Here is a 24,515-nt window from a genome sequence, read left to right on the forward strand (position 1 = left end):
CAAACCACTCTCATATCATTCTCACCAGGTGCCTGAGATTCTTCTTTGAGTTAAGGCTTCGAGGACAGGATGTTCATAGATGTTATCTGCAAAGGATAACACATTCTAAGCCGTTTTTGGTGAACAACTTGGTTTAAATAAGTGAATCAAATCAGATTAGCTAGATACTTATTTTATAGCAGAGGACCACAGGACCCAAATTGGTAGGGAAAGCAGGTTGAGAAAGACCTTGAAGAGCTCTGGTGAGAAAAATCGAGTGGGAGGAGGTGGAGGGGGAATGGCTTGTCTGTAGCTGGGGCTCTGTAAGAATTCTGGGTCCCGAAGAACATGTTTTCTTAGATAAAGAGCTATGGGAGTGGGCCTGTACTAAAAATAACCCAAACAAAGCCGTAGGTTACCTATACGAGTAGATTCTCTTAGGACTGTGTGTCATGCAGTAAAGCCTTGGCTTATGTGGACAATGAGAAGCAGTCCCAAAGGTGATCTGGGTTTCAAAACATAAGAGCAACATGGAAAACTTCAGAATGTTTAGCAAAGAGCATTGATGATGATTAAAGCCTTGTAAAATTGAACCTATGAGGATAAGTTGAAAGACTTGGGATCATTTAGCTTCAAGAAGAGGAGACTGAAAAATGACTTAATAACAGACTCAAAATTATGAGAGTTATTAAGCTATGTATGGTGACCAGCTGTTTTGTTTCTGGCAAAGTCAGAGAAAGAATAGGTTTCAACTGAATTAGGTTAGATTTAAAGAAGAACTTCTTGACTCTAAGAATTGTTAAATAGTACGGGTTGCTGAAGGATAAGGGCTTGAATGGAGGGCTTTTCAAATACCTTCCATTTTAGTGATTCTCTGTGTGTTTATAAAGTGCAACAAAGTGCCACCTTTCTGCTTTCAAAATCAAAGGCATGATTTCTGTTTTCCATTATAATTCTGAAACTCAGACTCATAGAGGTTTGTGGACATAAATAATGAGGGTAATTTGTCTTGATTCAGTGGCCATTAGAATCTTTAACTGAGAACAATATGACCAAAAAGGGGAACAGATCTGCCATATGATCAAAAAATTGTTACTGATAATCTATTGATAATCAGAATAGGTGCATTATTAATTTTGGACTGAGGGGGATAGTGTTTTATTGTTAGAAAAACCCACGTTCATTTGATTTGTACATTCCAGATAGAAAAGGTAGGGGGCTTTATGAAATTGATTCATTTTTGTCTGTTCCTTCCCTACTGGGAGAAATTAAAAACATTTCCAGGTGACACCAAAGTTCGTATAACCTGGAGCTTGAGGGATGCAATCCAAAAATCACCCTCAAGGAATTTATCGTCACAGACAAGGAAAGAGAGAGGAAATAGGCAGGATTTATTTCTGAAAACAGAAACCTTCATGCATTTAAAGGCTGGCAGAGGAGTGAAGTTCAGCAGAGCAAGTCTGAGAAAGGCTGGCTGGACACACCATTCCTTTCAGCTTTGGAGCTGGAGCTGCAGGAAAGAAAGAGCCCTGTTTTCAGGGTTAACTTTTTTTGGAGAAGCCAAGCATCAGTTTGTATTTTTAAGTTTATTTTTTAATTCATTATTTTGCTTATTAAATACCTGTCTGAGCAACTTTTGTAATAATTAATTAGTACACCTGCACATGTTTTGCTTTAAGCATTCACTGATAGCTCACTGATGAAACGATCGGAAACAAAGCATGTGCACACACACACTCACACACATGCACACACACAGTGTTTTAGATGAGTTCTTGTTTTGAACTAAGTGCATACAATTTTCTCTAAAGGAAAAAAATAATCAAGAGACCAAAGAAACAGACTTTTGAAACAGGTGACACAACAAGGAAGAAGGCTGAGTGGGTGTGGTGCCAGGCTAGGGGAAAGGAAAAATACTCAGAAAGCCTATTTTTCTTTCCTCCCAAAATAACTTGGGCTCCATGGCTCATTAAGAACATTTAGACCCTTAGCCACTACACTTTACGCTTCCAAAGCACCATCACTGGTGGAGAACCACCCACAGTCCAAGGTGGGTCAGAAGTCACAACTTGCTTTCTTCCACTGCCCTTCTTTCTTCACTGTCCGTGACATTTTCTTCGTGGTCCTTGGCACTTTGGCTCTTTATTTAGTCCTTCTTATGATTTCTACATTTGGGTCTCCCTGACCCCTCACCCCCAGATGATTTATTTTCAAACCTCTTCTAAAGATTTGTAAAAGCTACAGCTGTCTCTTCGTGGGAAAAGCCAACCTAAAGGGGATTAGTGGCCCTCCTTTTTTGCTGTGAGGCCAGAGGATTGATAGTGGGAAGGAAAATCAGCTGGAGAGAGGTCTGGTTTCCTCCTGTTGTTTATCTTTATAAAAAAAGAACCCTCTTTGCAAACACTTTGCTATAGGAAAGGTCTCTTCATTACCTATGTGGGGACAGTGGAGGGCCAGTTCCATATTTTCTGCAGTAACTGAGGCTGGCTCTGTTTTCCTGAGGAATAAGCTGTGAAACTGAGGATATATTGGGTTATCTGAAGCAACAGAACACCCATTGGTATACCTACGAAAAGTGTTTGATTATCTGTTCTCCGCTGAGGACTTTACTTAAGACTTATAAACCAGTCTCTCTTTCCTTAAGAGGTACTGTGATAGAGACAGAGTGAGAGCTTTCAGTGGTCAGGGCTTTCTAGAAGGCTGGACACATGGCCATGATAATGCCTAAAGCACAGTCAAGAAGGATGGAGGCTTTTATGAAGGTCCTGGGATTCAAAGGGAACAAAAGTGGATGATTTGGAGAGTGTGTCAGTGAAGGTCCTGTGCTTTGATCATGTCTCAGGAGATTCCCACATTGACTCTCTTTGGGTATTTATGAAAGTCTACATTGTTGGCACAGATCTGACAGAGCAAGGAAATATGCTGGGGCCAGGGATCCAAGAGTTTTTGGATTCTATAATTAGGAAAGCATTGATGGTCCAAAATGCAGGATGAACATTCATTTTATTTTTTACAGAACATATTTTTGTCCCCTTTCTGTATATTATATATTTGTTCTATGTTTTGTGAGACCTGGTACAGCAGTTCCTTGGTAGAGCCAAATAGCCTGAATGAAAAGAAGGAGAGATGCCTCTTCCTCTGCTTTCATTCTAGATTGTGTTGGAGCTATGCCGAGGATGGTGAATAGAGAAACTGATTGTAGTTTATTTGTCACCTCCTAGCCCAGTGGCAGCATTTGAATGGAAGTAAGTTAATGGAAAAGGACTTTGCAAGGCATACCAGCCCCAAGCACTCATTTTTGCTGAGGGTCAACCCACTGTCAGATACAGCTGGAGAAGCCCTTCTGTAGTATGGAGCCACCATTTCTTTAATCTCTTGTTAGGAGAACTGAAATATAAATAAATAAAAATTTGCAACTGAATTGGAAAAAATCTGACACTGAAGGATGAAATGTAGCTTTTGTAGCATGAGATTTGTGGCACAAACTGACCAGAGGAAGGAAATCTGATGATCTAGATAGATGCCTTTGGTTATTACCACTTTTGCTGAATGCCTCTCTGCTAAGAACTCAACAGGATGAGTCATCTCTTAGCTGTAAACAAAAACTTTTATGGGGAAGGGAGAAATCCTTGTGTTTGAAGGAATAGGTGGCATTTCCGGCTAATTTATAAATGTCTCCTTTCATTCCTTTCTAAATTGGAACAAATTGCTCCAAAAAGTCTATCAGAAGATTATGTATGTATGTATGATTTATCTATGTGTGTGTGTGTATGTACTTTTGTTACTGCAGTGAGCTCCTGCAGCTGAACCATAGCTGAGTTCTATTCCTACTTGTATTTCTGGTGCTATTTGGTCAGTTCTCAGAATGGATTTTGATAGTTTTCACTTCTGGAAAACACAGTCTCAGGCCGGGCATGCTGGCTCATGCCTGTAATCCCAGTACTCTGGGAGGCTGAGGCAGGTGGATCACTTGAGGTCAGGAGTTCGAGACCAGCCTGGCCAACATAGTGAAACCCTGTCTCTACTAAAAATATAAAAATTAGCTGGGGGTGGTGGCAGGCGACTGTAGTCCCAGCTACTTGGGAGGCTGAGGCAGGAGAATCGCTTGAACCTGGGAGGCGGAGGCGGAGGATGCAGTGAGCCGAGATCATGCCATTGCACTCCAGCCTGGGCGATAGAGCGAGACTTTGGGAAGAAAAAAAAAAAAGAAAAGAAAACATAGTCTCACCGTTCTCCTCCACATTTAGCCAGGCTGTTGGAAAGCTCGTGGTTTAGAAATTATTTAAAACAACTGCGTTAGAAAATATTATTATTTGTACAATAGCATCTTAAATCCCAAGACCTCTATACAACTTACAAAGTATCTGTAGCAATTCAGGGAAATTCTTCTTTTTTAAGTTTTGTTTCATTTTTAATTGACAAACAATTATATTCCAGTAAAATTCTAATGTTGGTATTTAGATGCTTTTGTTCTTGGTGAGCTTGGTAATTAAAAGAAGGTAATTTTAGGAAAGAAAATCAGCTTTAATAACATATCCGTATTGTTTATTTCTACGTTAATTGAGCAAACATTTGCACCATGGCTGCCCTGTCCAGGGCTTTTGAGAATGCTAAGTGCTGATGAAATAACTTTGAGAGTCTAACTTGAAAGGGCCTCCAGCAGAATTGAGTATAAACCCAAGATTAGCACCCATAAAGGCCCATAAAGGGCTTAATTTGTAGTCCTTTTATTTGTCTTTAGCACAATGTGAAGTGTGATGGACTAGGGTGGAAGGTGACTTCTGTGACAATCAGCAATACGCCTTTAAGTTCCTTGGGCTTTGCTTATCTTTACTAAGCCATCTTTTCTTCTTAGAGAAACTGCAATTATTATTGGTCACAAGAAATGAATATTCTCATGTACCTTCCAAGATTTGTTTATCCTGTTAGTCTTTAATATCATTGTAAATAAATGCCCTGCCATTGTAGAGAGGTAATCATACTTTTAGTTTTTGATAATTTAGGTTATGTGGAAAAAATTCTGTTTTGGTGAAAATGCAACATTGTTAGGACTAGTAACAAAAGCATATATATGATGCTCAGTGCTGCCAATTGTTTCTTTTTACATTTTAAATAACATTTACTTAATTTAATTAGTATATAAGAAGATCTGTTGTAAACATTTCAGAAAATTCAGAAACCATTGAGAAAAAGGTAAAAGTCATTTGAAACTCAACACCAAAGAGAATCTCAGTTAATATTTTGATGTAATTCCTTTTACTACTTTTTCCTAAATGTATTTGTATGTATGAATATATATTCACATATACTTTTTATTTTATACATTTTTGCGTTTTCTAAACTGATTTTATTTTTTAATTATTCAAAGGAATTGACTGACCTATACCCTGAGTCTTAATCTCAAAATGGTAAATCCTGTTTGATTAAAAATGAACATTTTGAAAATTGATTTACAAAAATTGGTATAAAATCTATTCCTTTAAAAACATTACAGCGCATTGGATTATTTTCTGATTTAGTTGCCTGCCTCAGAAGACAACTCATATTAAGTGTACATTCTTCTCCTTGCTTTTCTTCTTGTCTCTTTTCCTTTTATCTCTGTTCTGTTTTATAGGTGCTCACAAGATGTTTGGTATGCTAATCGAATAAGAATATGCTATGTTGGGCACTCTAAGCATGCTTTGAGGGTCTCTTGGGTTTCCTCTTCAGACTTCCTCAAGGCTCCATCTCTATATGTCATCTTTTGGAGTGGCTTATGTATACCTTAGCATAGGATGCTCAGACCTGCCCTATGGTCTGGGCTTTCAGAAAATAATATATTCTATATTTGCATGCATACAAAGTTTGTAATAACACTGATGACTTCACAACAACCCTGTAAAGTAGACAGAGAAGATGCCATTTTACAAGTGAGAAAAAAGGCTGGAGAAATTAAAGAAGTTGCTCAGGATCACACATCTGTGTTGAACATTTCGTATTTAAAATTGGTTAGTATGATTCAAATCAAATTCAAAATGAAAAAAGGTTCCTGCTGCAAATTTGAAGAAAAATGTGTAAGATGTCACTATGTTACCACATCCAAAATAATTTCAGATTACTCTAACTAGAAGCTAGCCAATTTTTATATGCCTTTTTTGGGAGGAGGGGGCAAAAGTAAGTAGGAATCAGATACATGTGAAGAAAAAAACAATTCAAATCAATTTTGGGGGTTATGTAGTTGTAGGTTTTGTTCTGAGTTGCTCTGGTGGAGGATCAAAGAAAAGCGGAATTAATGGAGAAAAAGATACACGTGGAGAAAAAGATATACGTAGAGAAAAAAAAAAAAACATTGCCTTTTTAGTGTAGCAGCTGGCTTGTTACTAAGGATGGAAGGGAAAGGTAATGCTTGACCTTTCCCAACAGAAGAAGGCTGCAAGTCAGGTCAGGGATGGCTGAATCAGCAGGTAAGGTAGTTCTTTTTTCCTCCTGGACCATCTCCATAGGAGATAGGGTGACTGAAGAAGGGAAGGTAGAAGGAAGATCCCATGTCAGATAATGCTTTTTCCTATTTTTGGAATTCCAGGAACATGAAAGATGAGAGGATGTAGATTTGAAGACTCTAAAAATCCTGAAAAGTATAACATTTTCAGTTCATAAGTATATCTGGAAAAGAAGAAGCATTCTGCTTGGCAAATGCTTTGCCTTAAGCTACTAAGTCTACCTGGAAATGTAATTTGAATTATTATTATTTTTTATTCAACGCTTATAAAAACTAAAGCAGCCTTTCTAGTGTGACTTTCGACATCAAGGAGGCTAAGTGAAGTAGAGAAAAGTAGGAGACTAGGTTGGGGAGGCTGGCCCATAGAACAAGGTAGAAGAAATAAGCCAGGGCAATGGCAGCTTGGCTGATGAGAGCCTGGGACTGAGTGGAAAAACATAGAGGCCCAGTCAACCATTGTGGTTAAAAGCTTTGTGAAAAGTGTGCAGAGGTGGCTCTAAAATGCATTTTCCTGGTTAATATGACAAGGAAGCTCACAGGCATATGAAGGTTTCACAGGCAATGAAGGCTCTCTGACTGACTATATGGGATCTAATCAAATGCAATGATAAATTCTGGGATAGGATTTTTTTTTTTTTTTTTTGACAGAGTTTCACTCTTGTTGCCTAGCCTGGAGGCTGGAGTGCAATGGCACGATCTTGGCTCACTGCAGCCTCAGCCTCCTGGGTTCAAGAGATTCTCCTGCCTCAGCCTTCTGAGTAGCTGGGATTACGGGTGCCTGCCACCACGCCTGGCTAATTTTTGTATTTTTAGTAGATACGGGGTTTCTCCATTTTGGTCAGGCTGGTCTTGAACTCCCGGCCTCAGGTGATCTGCCCGCCTTGGCCTCCCAAGGTGCTGGGATTACAGGCGTGAGCCACCGTGCCCGGCTTGGGGTAGGAAATTAAAAACAAAAACAGTGCCAACTTGTAGGCAACGAAGAGTATTTGTTAAGTATCTTACATTCTTGATGAAACTACCTAGAGTCTGTATTTCACTTTTGTGACATTGAGAAATCAGATAGAAATATTGGGTTACTAACGAATCAGCTGTCACAACTTTGATAAACTATACATTTATTCCGTGCCACCAATGTGTTAACTGGTGAATACATTATGATCTCCTTCAGTTTCTAATCCTTTTTGCCATGTAAATAAATTAAATCAACAAAAAAATGTTGATTATTTTTCCTCTCTGGTATAAGATGTTTCAGTAAACATATGAAAAATAAACTGTGAATGGAATCTTCCAGTTAGCTGAATGGACCTTTCAAGGTTCATATATTCATTCTACATAAAACTCATATGTAATAATCTGTGGCAGGAGGGAAAAAGTGGCTCTAAGTATGATCTGGAAACGTACAGAACCTCTTGACTCCTTCAAATTCCTGAGGTGCTCTTTTGTTAATGTCTCTGGTTTGAGAGGGTAAGTGTTATGCATGCAAAACCTCAAGGTCCACAATCTGTCCTCTTGGAAAAAACTTGCCAACAGAAATGCGTAGCTATATTCTGTGTTTCTTTTTTTTTTTGAGACGGAGTCTCGCTCTGTCACCCAGGCTGGAGTGCAGTGGCGCAATCTCGGCTCACTGCAAGCTCTGCCTCCCGGGTTCACGCCATTCTCCTGCCTCAGCCTCTCCGAGTAGCTGGGACTACAGGCACCCGCCACCACGCCCGGCTAATTTTTTGTATTTTTAGTAGAGACGGGGTTTCACCGTGGTCTCGATCTCCTGACCTCGTGATCCGCCCGCCTCGGCCTCCCAAAGTGCTGGGATTACACAGGTGAGCCACCGCGCCCGGCCTGTATTCTGTGTTTCTAAAACCTGACAGTAACCTGCAGCTTTGAGCCACTTGCCTTCTTCCTTCCCCTCTCCTGATTAATTTCCTTTTCCCTGTGTGTATGTGACATTAAGCAGCTCTTATTTCTGTCTAGATTTCTTGACATCCCATATTCTCTCTTTAGTCTCAATCCTTATTCTTCTTTCAGTTGAATTTACTTTAGCTTGGGTTCTTGCCATAAAGAACCCAAGAGCTTGACATGTTTATAGTTATTTGTACACATTCTTATGGTCACATACATCATGATCTTCCATTTTCAGTATCAAAAACCATATTCCCACAGAGCAGAGATATAAGTTAATTTTCTTTGTAAAAATCATAGAATTACCTAAAAATAACTGAATATACTTGAATTGCTGAATTTACTTGAAATTCTGATCCTGCTTTTCTCTACGTTGCTCAAATCAACCAGGCAGCCATAGTATTTATTGAGCACCTGCTGTGTGCCTACAGGTATGCCAACTACACACAAGTTTGGAATATAAGGCACAAAGTTCTACTTTGGAAGAATTAAAATATTGTCCTGGAGATAGTACTATAATTATAAACAATTAGATGGCACTGTGTATTCAATTCAGCTGTCACATGTTCATTCTTTCAACAAGTATTTATTGAGCCCTGCCATATGTCAGACATTCTTCTATGTGTTAGGCATATAGCCTTTAACAAAATATACAAATTTCTTTCCCTCTTGGAACTTGCGTTCTATTGAAAGAGGGAGCCAATAAGCAAACAAATGAATATATATATAATATGCAAATATGCAGGTAGTGATAAGTGCTTTAAAGAAAAATGAAGCAGGGTAAGAGGACAGAGGTAAGGGAGGGAGGTGGATGATTTTTCATGTAGGTCAGGCAGGCCTTGCTGATGGGGCAACATTTGAAGACAGACTTGAATTAAATAGGGAATGAGCCACCTATCAATATCTAGGTAGCAGAATGTTAAGAGCAAAGGCATTGAGGCCCAGCTCTTTGGCATGGTTATGGGATAGCAAGAAGGCCAGTGTGTCTGCAGCAGAGTGAGTGAATGGGAAAGTGGTATGACATGAGGCCACAGAGATAGTTGGGGGCAGAGAATGGTGCATGGAAGGCCCAGATCAAGTAAGAGCTAGACTGTGAGTTGGCCTTCAGGTTCTAGGTCAAATCTGGTGTGGTATTTAAAGTCATAGGACTGGGATAAATAATTTTACATAGAGAAGAGGGACAAGGACAGATCCCTGGGGTAATTCTCAACATTGGAAATAGGGATTAGGAAGAGGAGCCAATGTGGAACTCTGAGTAGATGCAACCAATGAGATAGGAAGAGCCCCAAAGAATGTGATATTCAGGCAGCAAAGGACTGTGTTCAAGAAGAATGTCACCAACTGTGTCAAATTTTGCTGACCAAGGACTGTCATTGAGTTTGGCAGTGTGGAAGGCATTGGTGATCTTGGCAAAAAAGATGGCAGTGCAAGGATAGATTCAAAAGATCATTTGTTGAAAATTAAGAGAAATGGAGGCTAGGAGGTGAGTACAATGAATTTAGAAAGTGAATACACTTTCAGGATGTTTAAAGGGAGGGGAGAAATGGGGCAGTAACTGGAAGGGGATATGGCATAATGGAGCTCTTGTGCTGAACTGCTAACAATGAGTGACCCTTGAGCTGGGTGTGGTGGCATGCACCTGTAGTCCCACCTACTTGGGAGGCTGAGGCAGGAGGATCACTGGAGGCCAGGAGTTTGAGACTGTCATGTGCTATGATTGCACTTGTTAATAGCCATTGCACTCCAGCCTGGGCAGTATAGCAAGACCCCATCTCTTAAAAAAAAAAAAAAGAGTGAGTGACCCTTGACAAACCACTTTGTCTCTCAGAGCCTTGGCATCTTCAGCAGAAAAATAGAAATAATAACACCTACCTATAATGGTTATTTTAGAGGATAGTGTATAGTGAAAGTTTGTCATTTGTAAAATGCAACATAAATGTAAAAGTCATACTATCCTTAGCGTGTAATAGAAATTTTGAAAGAAAGACAAGATCACTTGGAGGAAATTAGGTCCTGAAGAAAATGGTTATGGTGGATTAGGTGGACTGAAGGCTTGTGTTACAGGCACAGGGAAGGGAAAGACCAGGGAATGTGAAGAAGTAAGAACAGCTGGTTTGGAACAGAGGATGAATATTGGGGAGAAGAGGAAAACCACATTGAATAGGTAGAATCAGGCTAATGATGCAGGGCTGTAAAAGCTACTCAGAAAAGTCTCAGTTAATGGAGCAGGCAGTAGGGTGGCCTCATGAACTCCCCAACAAGAAAGTTGAAGGGAGGGCTTTGGATTGCCACCTGACAGGGAATTACAGGGACTGGATCCATTCTACCTCTGTCCACAGAAGAGCTCCAGTGTTGTGAAGCAACAGAGATACTTTGATTTGGTGGGGAAAACAAGAGGAACCAAATATAAGGAAGACATAGGAGGTAAGGGATGTATAGAGGCAAAGAAGCCAGCTGGAAAAGTACTTGCACAACCCCAGTGTGATGAGACCCAGGAATGAATCTCATTGTTAGGAAATGTATATGCCATTTAAAGTCAGTATCAACATCATGGAGAAGGAAAGTGCAAAAGGAAGGAATGTCTTAAGATGGGGAAACACGCATGAAATGAGTCTGAAGTCAATCGACAAGAATATTAAGCACCTACTAAGTACCATTGCTGTTCTTGGCACTAGGCTGGGCACTCTTCTAAGCTCTGTTCTAAGCATGGACTACAAACATGCTTAAGGGCAGGAAATGTGTGGGAGGAAGCCAAATAGTGATAGAATGAGGATTACTATTTTTTTCTTTTTGTTTTTTGAGGGATTAGGTCCATTTGATTTTGTATTTCTTCTGTGCCTACTACATAATTTGTTAAGTGAATTAATGATTTTTATTAAATGAATTATCAATATTAATTGGTTCCTGAAACTTTTTTTAAAATGTGATTTGACAATATAAATTGCTAGCTTTAAAAATGTTCCCTGGGCAGCTGTGGCTAGAACACATGACCAGATTTGGCTTGTCCAACTGCTAAAGAATTCTGTCAAAATATAAGCCCCCCAGCCATTCGTGTGACCCTCATACAAGCAAATAATAAAAAAGACATTCAGATAAATAAAGCAAAATGTACAGAGAAACACTGATTAAAAATAAAGAGAGAAAAAAGAGGTTCCATTCCTGACAGTCTGCTTTAAGGAAATTGCCTTAAATACATGAAAGGATTTAGAATCAATGAGGTGCACTGCAGTTATTTATATCCATATGCTAAACAACCCATGTTTCTAATTCTAATTCAGTGAAAGTGCTGGTTGGATCCTTTCCAGGGAAATAAGAAGGGGGCGGCATTGGTACTCCACCGTTTACTCAACATTAAGCTGATGGGGTATGACAGTTCTGCCATTGCTTCTCCTTGACATCGATGGTCTTATAGGTCTTATGTGTATCTGTGGGAGGGATGTACAAGAAGACCACAGAACACTGTACCTGGAGATTTAGGTGAGAATAAACAGATACATGAATAAATGAGCTCTCAAACTGGCTAAAAACAAACCTTAAGCATGAAATAATGTGCTTACTAATTTCTGAACTGTAGTTTTGAATAATTCGTCAGGGCTAGGACTCTGGTTTTAATGATTTGTGTGGTGACAATATGCCACTATTCACAATAGAGTTTTTAAAACAGTATATTTGTAATTGATGTTAAAATGACGGACTTGGGTTTGGGTTTTAAAGCAGATGTTCAGTGGTTAAGATTAATTTCTAGCAATGGTTTTGGAGGTTGAAATCAAAGTGTGTACAAAAGTAAACATTTCCCTTTCAGAGCAAATAATTTGAACTTGAATGAAACTTAAGCAAGTGAGCATCAATTGCAAGTTAATTTTGACATAGATGTCTGGAAGGCATCATCAATTACCACAGTGAGTCGTAGTGTAGTATTGTCCCTCTGTGCTCATGTGAGTGAAGGAACAAGTTGCTTGTCTAACCCCAGAGTTCTGCTGGCTGGGCAGAACCTGAGGCTGAAGTTGTCCCCATCTGGCCCTATGTGAAGGATACATCCAGTGGCGCAGGCACCTTTACAGACCAGCAGCCACTTGGGTATCTGACCTGAAACAGAAACTGCGTTTCTCTTTCTACCAAATATTGATCAATGACTTTTAAAAAGAAGGAGTCTTTACCAAATGGTTTAGTTCCTGGGTCACTTTTCTTTTTGGTCTTGTAAGCACAGGAAATAAAATACATGCTGATACTTTCCAATGGAAATAAAATGCATACCATTACTCTCCAACAGAAATAAAATCTTTCCATACAGAAACAAGAGGAAAAGTCTGTACAAGGAGGCATTTATATCATCCTCAGGCATATTAAAAACAATGAATTGACTAAGACATCAAATATTAAAGTAATGTTATAAGGTGAACCATATGCTAAATAGATTGCCATTAAGGCATTTTAGGTGACCTTATTATTCCAAAACAAGGAGATATTTTCTTTCTAGCTGGGGAGAAAAATTCTTTCTGACTTTAGTCTTTATTTCATTTGGTGTATGCTGGTTTTTTTTCTTTTGTCTTGCCAGTAGAATTAAAACTGATGGATTTTCTCAGTGTAAGTATGATAATGTAAAGCAAAGAAATCTATACGGCGATACTCAAATTTGTTTAAATGCTTTTTTTTAAAAAATGAATTCTCCCTCCTTTTATTTTTGTTCCCTTTTTCTTTCAGTTTACTTTTCCCTGGAAAGAATAGGGTATCTCAGTTTATTCATTATTCTGGGTCAGCTTTGAGACAGTACAGTGAGGCATTTACATCCAGATCTTTACTTTATCTTGGAAATACACATATTAATGGAAATGTTTCTATCTTCATTAATTTGTGGGATAAGACTAATTTGACAATGAGTTGGACACATTGTGGACTGTGTTTGAAATTAGAAAAATGTTTACAACATCAGCCAGGCACGGTGGCTCACGCCTGTAATCCCAGCACGTTGGGAGGCCGAGGCAGGCGAATCACGAGGTCAGGAGATCGAGACCATCCTGGCTAACACAGTGAAACCCTGTCTCTACTAAAAATACAAAAAATTAGCCAGGCGTGGTGGCAGGTGCCTGTAGTCCCAGCTACTCAGGAGGCTGAGGCAGGAGAATGGTGTGAACCCGGGAGGCGGAGCTTGCAGTGAGCCGAGATCGCACCACTGCACTCCAGCCTGGGTGACAGAACAAGACTCCGTCTCAAAAAAAAAAAAAAAAAAAAAAAAAAATGTTTACAACATCAGAGATAGTTTGGCTCCTAAGTGATCATTTATTGGTTCTCTGTGTATCAGGGACTATGTCTTTTCACCCTTATGTGCAAGGTCCCAGCCCAGTATCTGTCAGGTAGTAGTTAACAGTAAAGTTTTCAAATGAATAAGTGAACTGTTAATTGATTGCTAAACCCAAGAAGTTTATACCCTAAACATAAACTTTTTTTTTCTTTTTAGTGATGATGGGCTAGAATAATGACATGAGAATAATGTAAAGTGAAATACAAATCCTTTACTTCTTTTTGATAAGTGTCAGCATTCTAAAACTCTATCTACAGTGGCCCTTGGTTGCATGAGCTGCTTCAAACCAGATTTTTGTATCTGTTGCTTTACTCCCTATGGAGCTGGAAAAACCAGCTTAGGTCAATGTCCAAGCATTATCCAAAACTCAGTTTCTTCCAGAAAACAAAGGAATTTCCTCTTTCAGAATCTGTATGTGATTGAGCAGCTAGGTAGCCTGTTCATTTACTTTTCTCATTTTACCCTAATGAATATTTTCCTATCAGTCACATCAGAAGTTGTCATTTTGATAACCATAGGTATTTAACTGTGCCTTGGTAGGATTTAAGCTTTTTAAAGTTGTCTGGACAAACCTCTGGTGGGTGTGAATCACAATATCTCTTGATGCACGATGGGATTGTGGCAGCTCCTTAAGTGTCTGGATCATTTATCTATCATATGGCCAGTTCACTGCTTTCAAACACAAGGAAACTCTGGGAGTGGTGCTAATTCTTGAGTATATACAAGATTTGCCATCTTTTGAGCCTTATAAGAAAAAATGTTTATAAGCTGGGGAAATACTTTAGAATTTATATGTGACTCTTTCTTTTGTCTCTGCCATGGTTCCTTATAAATCACTCGGTGGCTTGGGGAGAGCAGTATGCTTCTGAAATAAGGTTACCTGCTTTTTGATATATTTATAAGCCTTGGCCAACCCATCCATTTCTTGTAGGCATTCCATAGATACTCTGAAAACTCCAAGTTCCTGTTATAATCCCAGAGGATCTTTCAGAGACATTGCTCAGCAAGATCATCTAAGGGCAGTGAAATGGAAATATGACAACATTTATTTCATCCTTCTGAAATATTAATCCTTCATGGTTAATTATATGATATTTTGAGGGTGTTCTGCATGGATAATAAATATTATTGGTCAAGAGTCTTATTCTCAAAGGACTCTAATTTTAGTACTATGCATACCTTATATAATAAATATTAATATTTAATTAATCTGAACAAGTATAAACTTTTCAGTTAATTAAAAAGCAGCCTTGTCTACTTGATATGGCCACAGGATGTTTTAGAAATTTGCCTTCTGGTCTGTATCTGTAGGAACTTACAAAAACTACGTAATTTTTCTGTTTTGTTTTTTTCTTTTTGGTTTTTTTTTTTAGACAAGGTCTCATTTCAATTGCCCAGGCTGGAGTTCAGAAGTACAATTTTGGCTTACTGAAGCCTCTAGGCTCTGGTGATTCTCCCACCTCAGCCTCTTGAGTAGCTGGGACTACAGGCACACACCACCACGCCTGGCTAATTTTTTTTTTTTTTTTTTTGTATCTTTAGTGGAGACAGGGTTTCACCATGTTGCCCAGGCTGGTTTCAAACTCCTGGACGCAAGCAATACACCCACCTTGGCCTCTCAAATTTCTGGGATTATAGGCGTGAGCGACTGTACCCTGCCCTACTTCTTTTTTCTATGCCTTAGTTCCATGCCTACTAAATTGCAGCAGTAGCTCTAATCTTGAGATGTTAAGAAAACTAAAAATAGGCCGAGTGCAGTGGCTCACGCCTGTAATCCCAGCACTTTGGGAAGCCGAGGCAGGCGGATCACTTGAGGCCGGGAGTTCGAGACCAACCTGGCCAACATGGTGAAATCCTATCTCTACTACAAATACAAAAAAATTAGCCAAGTGTGGTGGGCGCCTGTAATCCTAGCTACTCAGGAGGCTGAGGCAGGAGAATCGCTTGAACCGGGGAGGCGGAGGTTGCAGTGAGCCGAGATCTCGCCATTGCACTCCAGCCTGGGCAACAAGAGTGAAACTCCATCTTAAAAAAAAAAAAAACTAAAAATAATAACTAACATTATAAAGTATTTACGATAACCCTATGAGGTACTAGTGTGATTTCAATTTAAATGTGAAGAAAAAAAACAGGGAGAAGTTAGGTAGTGTGCCCAAGTCCTCAAACCCAGTGAGCTGCAGAGTCAGGATTGGAATCCAGCATAAATATCCAAGCCTGAGCCCTTGCCAGGCTACAATATAGCTCCCAGTCTGGTTGTGTGATGATCTTTCAGGTCTCCAAGAAGGGTGGCCAGGATGGCATTGACATCTCTTCACAGGTGGCCTTGGTGAGAAACCTTCCTGTATTCTAATGCTGTGTAGTTTTTAGTAGGATTCCAGTAGGAGTACATAGTTTATCTTTTCCCCTCTTTCTGTCTCCTGGAGAGATAAATCCTATTTCCACTAAGCAGATTTTTGTTAGGAATGCTTCATTTCTTAACCAGTGTAATTTGTATGCCTGAGTAGCTCATCATAGAACCTTAGAGTTGTAACAAAGGCTGCTTTGATTCAGTTCATTTATTCGACAGATAAGAAACTGACAAACAATTCCTGCAATGCTTTAATATTTATTTGGTCAGATTGTGCTAAAACATCCCTTTCCTTTCTTACTCTTTTGAGATGATATTTTATTTTTCTTGCTCCTAACCACCAGACTTCTGGAAAGAGTCACTTAGACTTGTCGCCTTCATTTCCTCATCACCTATTCACGCTGCGCCTCCTGCGGTCTGGCTTCTGCTCCCATGGCTTGACTGCTGTCTTGAAGGTTGCTAGCCATGGTCCATGCCTCACTCTGGCCGACTTTCAGTCTTCATCATCCTTGGCCTCTCTGCAGGTATAATCCTGTTGGTGACTCCTTCTGCCTCCATCCTTGGTCTCTTCCATATCATATTCTAATTTTCTCCTGCCTGTACAACTGGCCCTCTTTCTCTTTTGCCTTATCTTCTATTTATTTATTTATTTACTTTTATTTTTTGGGACGAAGTCTCACTCTGTCGCTCAGGCTGGGGTGCAGTGGCATGATCTCAGCTGACTGCAACCTCTGCCTCCCAGGTTCAAGCGATTCACCTACCTCAGCCTCCCAAGTAACTGGGGCTATAGACGCGCACCACCACACCTGGCTAATTTTTGTATTTTTAGTAGAGGTGGGGTTTCACTATGTTGGCCAGGCTGGTCTCGAACTCCTGACCTCAAGTGATCCACCTGCTTCGGCCTCCCAAAGTGTTGGGATTATAGGTGTAAAACACTGCACCAGGCCTGCTTTATCTTTTAGAACCCCCCCCACCCCACCCACTCACCTACCTCCTACAAGTGGACAAGTGGACATTACCAAAAGTTGTGACTTGGCTTTCCTTTCCTCCTATTTCCTTGCTTGCTCATCAAAGATACTATCACGTGAGCAGTCACCTTGACTTAATGAACAACTCCCAAATCTTTATCTTTCACTTTCATTCTAGCCGTCTTCAATGTCCCATCTCCCTTATGCCTAAAACTAATGCCACAAAATCCTTTTGATCTTTAAATAATATATCTCTGTAAAAACTAACCTTTCCTTACCTTAATATAGGGAACTGTAGTGATTACCAATTATTCTTCTAGCTACCAGCCTCTTTCTCCTTAAAGTTCTCTTCATGCAGTGCTGCAACTCAGTTTTCCTCGATCTCAGCTTTGATCATGTCAACCCGAGGCCTTCATGTTGTGAAACCCTCTGTGGTGCCCCACGTGCTACTCAACCAAGGACAGGCTTCTCAGGCCGTTTCCCTATGCCCAGAATAACTTAGCCCAGTCTTATCATTACAACTGCAGTCACTTTCTTGCACACATTTTGGCCCCGTACTTCTCAAATGTATTAGAGCCAACACCTCCTTTTTGTAACGAATACTCAATAATCTCTCTTTACTATCCTCAATGAAATCTGTAGATTTTCTAAATATATCCACACAATTTCTGAAAGATCACTCTGATGCCATTACCATAGTATAAAAAAATAAAGGAACCTAATTTAAAACAAAATTATATTCATACATTTTAATATCTAAATGCTTAGAGAACATGCTAGAAAACACAATGAACTAGCCAGCTTCTTGAACATGTGTAAAACCACCCTGAATATGACAGCTACAAATCAAGATTGATGCAGGTGCATATAAGTAACTCAAACACTAAGAATGAAGTTACTGTTAGTGAAGATTTTCTGAAATGTAGAGCAACTCTTGTTGAAGCTCCTAATGAAACAAAATATGCTTTGTCTTTGGTTTCTAGATGGTTTTATTCCTAGAAAACCCAATGTGTTAAAACTTTAGGGAAGAAAAATCCCTTTATATTTAAGTAGAACTAGGTTCTAGGCTCAGGTAATTATAACCAGATTTTTTTCACCTACTTGAATTTCTGGTGTATGTCCCAAAAGTCATGAGGCATGTGGAAAAACTTTTCATTCTGTAGGACTGTCCCATTGCAGGACAACTGGCATGGTTAGCCTATGCCCACCAGATTACAGCTGCACACCCCCAATCATGTAACAATCAAAACTGCCTCCACATATTTCCCAAACTCCTGAGGAGTTTGTACTACCTGAGCTGAGAACCACTGCTCTAGCCAAACTGATCTCACTGTTGGTGAACATGCCTTGCCTTTTCCCAATTGCACATTTCTTTTCATGTGGCACCTTTTGATTTGAATATATTTCTTTCATTTCTGCCTTTTGAAATTTTATCTCTTTAGCTTAAATGGCATACACCCATTAAATTTTCCTTCAGTCTAAAATTTTGCAGCATCCAGACTGCGGCACTTACAATTCTTAAAATATACTGCTTCATGTTAGTTATTTGTGCACAGCTATTACCTACCAGCTTGTAAGGTCCTTGGGGATATAGACCCTTTATGTTATTTACATGTTATAAGAGGTTATATTCCCCAGTGTTTCTATTAATAGCAAAGTGTCTTGCACATAATAGGTGCCCAGTGAATGTTTATTGGGTAAATGAATGGTTAATTTTAAAAGAATATTTGTAAAGAAAAAAGAAAAGGTTAGTTTTTATTTTAACATTTAAAACTTACTTTTGTTTTTATAACATTTACATTTTATCCTCATGTCATAAACTTCTAATAGTACAAAATAATATCAGAAAAGCACATAGCCTATAGGCCTATGGTTTGGTCTGTACACATACTTATGAATATGTGTCCATTGGAATTATTATTAAAGATAAGATCATTCTCTACACATAGCAAGAGGTTAGAGCAAAATTAAACCAGCATTCAAACACTGTAGAGAAAATACGGAGAAAGTGCTTCTTTTTCATTCAGTTCTGAAATGTACAGATCAAATCAACTTTTGAAGTCAATTGGGATGCCCGTACAATTTCCCTGTTTTCTCCCTTTATTCAAAAACCTCAAAACCACTATGGGTAATTCCCTCAAGATCTCCTTCTAACACATAGAGTCTAAAGAGTAAGCAAGATTTCCAAGAACTGAAAGTTTTCAACTGTTTTGAGTATCCCTCTCCAATGACATGAGCTAGGAAAGCCCAGTGCTCACTCCACCCACCTTTCATCTCTAACTAGAGGAGCATCAAGCATTTGTGCAGTCTTTCCTGCTATGGCTTTATTTTCTGTCATCTTAACTCCGTCACGAATCCTCAGCCTCCTAACAATATCCATATGAAAGAAATCAGACCCCTTCAACAATGAAAAACACATTTAAGCTACTGCACACACTATTGCCACTGGAAAAGTAGGTATTTTTTCTGCCAATCCAACTGCAGTACTCTGGCAATGTGTAGTTTTCATGGTTGTGTTTTCATTTATTAAATAATTAGTCAAACCATAGGTGCTAATCAACAAAAGTTCATTACTGTTTACAATAAGAAACTTAACAGCTCTTTGTTTATAATTTTTTCTGAAGTAGGAAGTATTTGTCTTTGAATGTAGAGACCATGTAAAGTGATCCAAGAAAATGATATGGCCAAATGACATGATTAATTTTCATTACTTTCTTTCCATCTCTTGCCTCAGATGCATTTGAGCCTCGCCCAGAGCCCAGCTTGATAGAAAAATGCCAGACTTGGGTTGAATCAGTCAATTAAAAACCAGCTCTTCTTGTAGTTTGAGAGACACAATGGAGTATAAAGATGTACTCTGCCTTCAAGGATTTTACATAGAACTGGGAAGTTAAGCATCTGCCAGAGGAGATTACAAAGAAGTGTATGATAAATGTCACATGAGTGATACAGACAAGAGTACCACAGATTTGGGGGATGAGATCACTGTGGACCCAGATACTCAGAAAAAGCAACCTGGCCTCCATGTGAGTCCAAGATTGTCTTTTGATCAGATTGTCCTTTCTTTGGTACCTGAAATACTTCTCCTGGTCTCTATGAGCTTTTCCCTTGGGACTCAGAAACTGTGCCTTTTTGTAGCACCATGGTTGGGCATTAAAATGTCTCACTAACAGGCCTGTTTCCCCTTGTAATATATTTCTCTGAAGACATGCCTCAAACTCTTGTAGCTCTTACACTTGTTAGCTCAAGACCCTGGCGAGTCCTGTGGCTTCTGTGAGGGCAAAAAGTTTCCATAGAAATTAAACTGATTCATTTTAACCCATTCCCTCTACCACTCTGTCCCAGAGAAATTGGCTCAGACTTTGTGGATTCAAGGCCCCAAATTTGAGATTTGATAAAAGCTTACATAATAATGGCATTGTGGGAATAATAACAGTATAGCTTTTCAGTTTTGCTAGTTAGAGCCAAGATGATAGAAAGCCAACCCAGGAGCCATCTTGGGACATAGACACTTGGGGGTTGGGAATGGCGGTGGAAAATTACTGCTGCATTTTTTCCCATTCTTTTTAGCAAAGGTGCCTCAACTTTTAAATTTGGTAAAGTGATTTCCACTCATTGATGTCACCAGATTCGTTACATCAAAAAGTAGGTCCAGAACAAATAAGTTCCTGGTTGTAAGGAGTGTGTATGACTTCCTAACAAAGTGCTAGCGTTTGGGTGATATTTATGGATATGTCAGGGAATCATCCTCTTTTTAAGTTCCTGAAAAGCAGGGTGTTTTGTGCATATTTTTTCCTGTGCCTGTAGAACTCAAGCAGTACCTACATCCCTCGCCCCAGACATTTTCTTTCTTTTTTTTTTTTTGAGACGGAGTCTCGCTGTGTTGCCCAGGCTGGAGTGCGGTGGCGCCATCTCGGCTCACTGCAAGCTCCGCCTCCCGGGTTCACGCCATTCGCCTGCCTCAGCCTCCCGAGTAGCTGGGACTGCAGGCGCCCGCCACCACGCCTGGCTAATTTTTTGTATTTTTAGTAGAGACAGGGTTTCACCGTGTTAGCCAGGATAGCCTTGATGTCCTGACCTCGTGATCTGCCTGCCTCGCTTTTATTTTATTTCAGTTTTTTGAGACGGAGTCTCCCTCTGTCGCCCAGGCTGGAGTGCAGTGGTGCGATCTCGGCTCACTGCAAGCTCCGCCTCCCGGGTTCACGCCATTTTCCTGCCTCAGCCTCTCCGAGTAGCTGGGACTACAGGCGCCCGCCACCACGCCCGGCTAATTTTTTTTTTTTTTTGTATTTTTAGTAGAGATGGGGTTTCACCTTGTTAGCCAGGATGGTCTTGATCTCCTGACCTCGTCCGCCTCGGCCTCCCAAAGTACTGGGATTACAGGCGTGAGCCACCGCGCCCGGCCGACATTTTCAAAGCTATTTAAATAGGATAATCATGAAGACAGTGTCCTATTATTCCATCAAAATCAGAAGTCAGGTATTGTCTATTAATGGTTAATTTCTCAGACTTACCTTCCTTTTCTCTATTGAGCTCTGAGTTTTTCCTTTGAAGGGCATATAGTAGAGGCTGGTCTTTTTTCTTTGATAGAGCCCTGTTTTTGTTTTACTGTTTTAGCCAGTATACTATTAAAGTTAAACTTTGATACTGCTTATGCTGTAAGAAAATAAATCTGATGAATGAAGGTAAGTGGGTTCTTGGTTCTTCTTTTTTTTAATTTAAGAAAATTAACTGAAGCTTGTTTGATAGTAGTTCTCACGCATGACTAGGCCATTTTTTAATTGTTTCTGTTTTTAAGAAATTTCAAGATTTTTAGTTTATTTTTTATCTAAATAGTCCCCTGGATTGTTGAAAACAAAATAGCCTTAGTGTTGCCTGGTGCAAAAACTAGATGTAAAGGTATTACTGGAAATGAAAGTGAGCAGAGGGCTTTCTCTACCCAATCAGTAAGCAGACATCAGAAACGGATAGCAAAAGTGAGAAACAAAATTTAAGTCTGGGTGTCAGGAACAAAGGCAAAGTTTCAGTCAGATGTATATGATGTTGGGATTACGTTCCCCTCTCCCCCAGAAAGAACATCCTTAGGTTTTCTCCCATTCTGCCAAGTATTCCCTCCTAGGCTTTCGATATGTTCTGCAGGCCACACACACAGGAGCGGGGCTGTCTGTCACTGAACCCAGATGCCCAGCTGTGGAAGATATTCTTTCAGCAGCATCCGTCTGTTTCTTGGCAGGACTTTTAGGCAGTCTAAAGAAAACAGTCCCGGAGCAGCCTTTGGGCCTGCCTTGTGGTTAATACTGTGCTGGCTTGTATGTGGTTCCTGCTCTGACCTTTTGGCCTGGACACTGCTTTCCTTATAGTCTTTGTCTCTGTCTCTCTCTTTTAAAGAATATTCGTGATTTTGGTTCGATTTAGTGAAACACCCGTGGACATCTGGAGAAACTGTAATTTGGTTGTTTCTGTATCGATTCAAAGAGAGGTGGGTGGGTATTAGAAAGCAAAGATCTTATGGGAGGAAAAGGGTATCTTTCTGCAATGAGCCAAGTATGTTGGCAAAATAAAAGCCTGTTTTCACCAGTTCATTTTCAAGCTCAATAATCTTTACTAGTCTGAAAGGGAGAACCAGTTCATTTCATACCCAACTAGTGTAATAAAATTGAGATTCAGGGGCAACCTGGTGTGAGTTAGCATATTTTGTTCTTAAGGGAATATTCTTAGGCTTAAAGGGTGGTCTTCTTTGAAAGAACTATTTAATAGTTGTATTCCTTGGTTTAAATCTTTATTTTTACAGCGTTTGTGTTGTTCAGCCTTTGCGCTGAAGGGATTTTATTTTCCTATTCTCTTGATTATTTTAAGGTTAGCAGTTGAATGTTGCTAGAATTTACACAAGGGAGTGGTTCCCCACACCCCCCAGCTCCACCCTCCCCCATTCCTCCCACCTGCCAATTGTGTCTGAAGTAATTTCCCAGCAGTGCTGTTGACTTTGGGAGATGTAGTATTTCCGGTTCGTGTGTGTGCGCGCGCACACGCGCGTGCGTGTATGTGTTTGTGTGTATGTTTGCCTTAATATCTAACTGATAATAAGTTGTTACTTAACTTGGAAGTCATGTCCATCTCCTTTTCTTTGACCCACTCTGAGAATTAACATGTGGTACTCAAAGGTGGGGGAGGGGTGGCGGCGGCGGTGCCTTATGCATGATGACAGGTGCTAATCTTCAAGGAAATTTACCTTGCATTCCACCCATTAAGGTTACGGTACATAAAAATGGCTTAATGTCTCTTTGAAGGTGTCAGCAGGCATGTGTGGACCACACAGAATGGGTTTCACTGAAAGTAATAGAGTGAAATTGTCTGCATAATTATTTTCGTTGGATTGAGAATCAGCAGCCCTCTTTGGGTTCAGGAAATAAACCTCTGTTAAAACCATATGGCACTATTCTCAGAAGAGATGTTATTACAGGGCCACTTCCCTCTGAAATTTTGAGTCAGGAGTTCTTGAATGGAGTCACATATGTGGGAATGAATGTCAAGTTTTCTTCCTCGGTCATAGTTGTGAAAGTTAGATGTTTTCTTTCCTGTTTCACAAATGCCACCATGGTCACCAGGTCCTGGGAAGAAGCAGGCTGAGCTGCCGCAGCACCGCCACTTCAGGTGTAAATGTCTGAATTATTATCTGCGCCAAATGATTTTGTCCTTAAAAGAAAAGAAAAATTGCCTTTAATCCAGTGAAATGTGATTTGTCAACCCTGAAAACACATCTTAAGGTCAGGTTAATTGCATTCTGTCTGTCCAAACCCTTAGTGCGGATTTAGTTGGCTTTTCTGTTTTCTTTTTTTTCCCTTTGCCCAGCATCAGGGGCTATAAAACTTTCTCTGAACTAATTTGTCACAGTGCTATTGTGCCCTAGAGACAGGTATAGTACAGTAAAAGTTAAGTGAATAAGTGTTTAGTTTGTATAATGGCTAGGGAATATTTGGGGATAAACTAAGTTAGGAAAATATATTAAATAATGCCCACCATATTTTTATGTTTTTTATATATATATGTGTGTATGTGTGTGTCTGTGTGTGTGTATTTCAGTAGACAATACAATATGTACATTGTGATAAATCATTGTGGATTTTATCTTTTTTTTTGAGAGGAGTGGGCAGTCTTCCTGGTTAGTCTTTGCTGTAGAAGAAATATAAACAAACCATCGATGTTTGTTCACATCTGTTAATAAGCCTGGGATCTTAACAGAGTCTGTAGAGTTTAGTCTGGCTGTTGGTAATGCTGGGGAATTGAAATGTCCCTTTGAGCATAAGACTCTTCGGTGAGTACTTAATAGACATTGAGTCCAGCTTTTCATTTCTTATCCTAGAGGAAGAAGGCAAAATAATCTATGACTGTGAATGGTTGAGAAGGCTTTTTCTATTGCCTTATTTGTTTTTGTAGTGAGAGTTGTTTTTTATTAAGTGGAATGGTTGCTAGCACATAGATCCTTTGGTCACTGAATCACACTCTGAATTCAATAATTTATTTATTCAACAAATACTTATTGGGTACCTA

General features: G+C 39.6%; 1 protein-coding gene across 7 annotated transcripts in view; it reads left to right on the top strand.

Moving 5' to 3' along the window:
* RUNX2 (RUNX family transcription factor 2) overlaps positions 1-24,515 on the top strand; it is a 281,684-nt gene that overhangs the window by 125,287 nt on the left and 131,882 nt on the right. The gene's annotated exons all lie outside the window — the stretch shown is intronic.

The sequence above is a fragment of the Symphalangus syndactylus genome, chromosome 23 (genome assembly GCF_028878055.3).
Source record: "Symphalangus syndactylus isolate Jambi chromosome 23, NHGRI_mSymSyn1-v2.1_pri, whole genome shotgun sequence".
NCBI lineage: Eukaryota > Metazoa > Chordata > Mammalia > Primates > Hylobatidae > Symphalangus > Symphalangus syndactylus.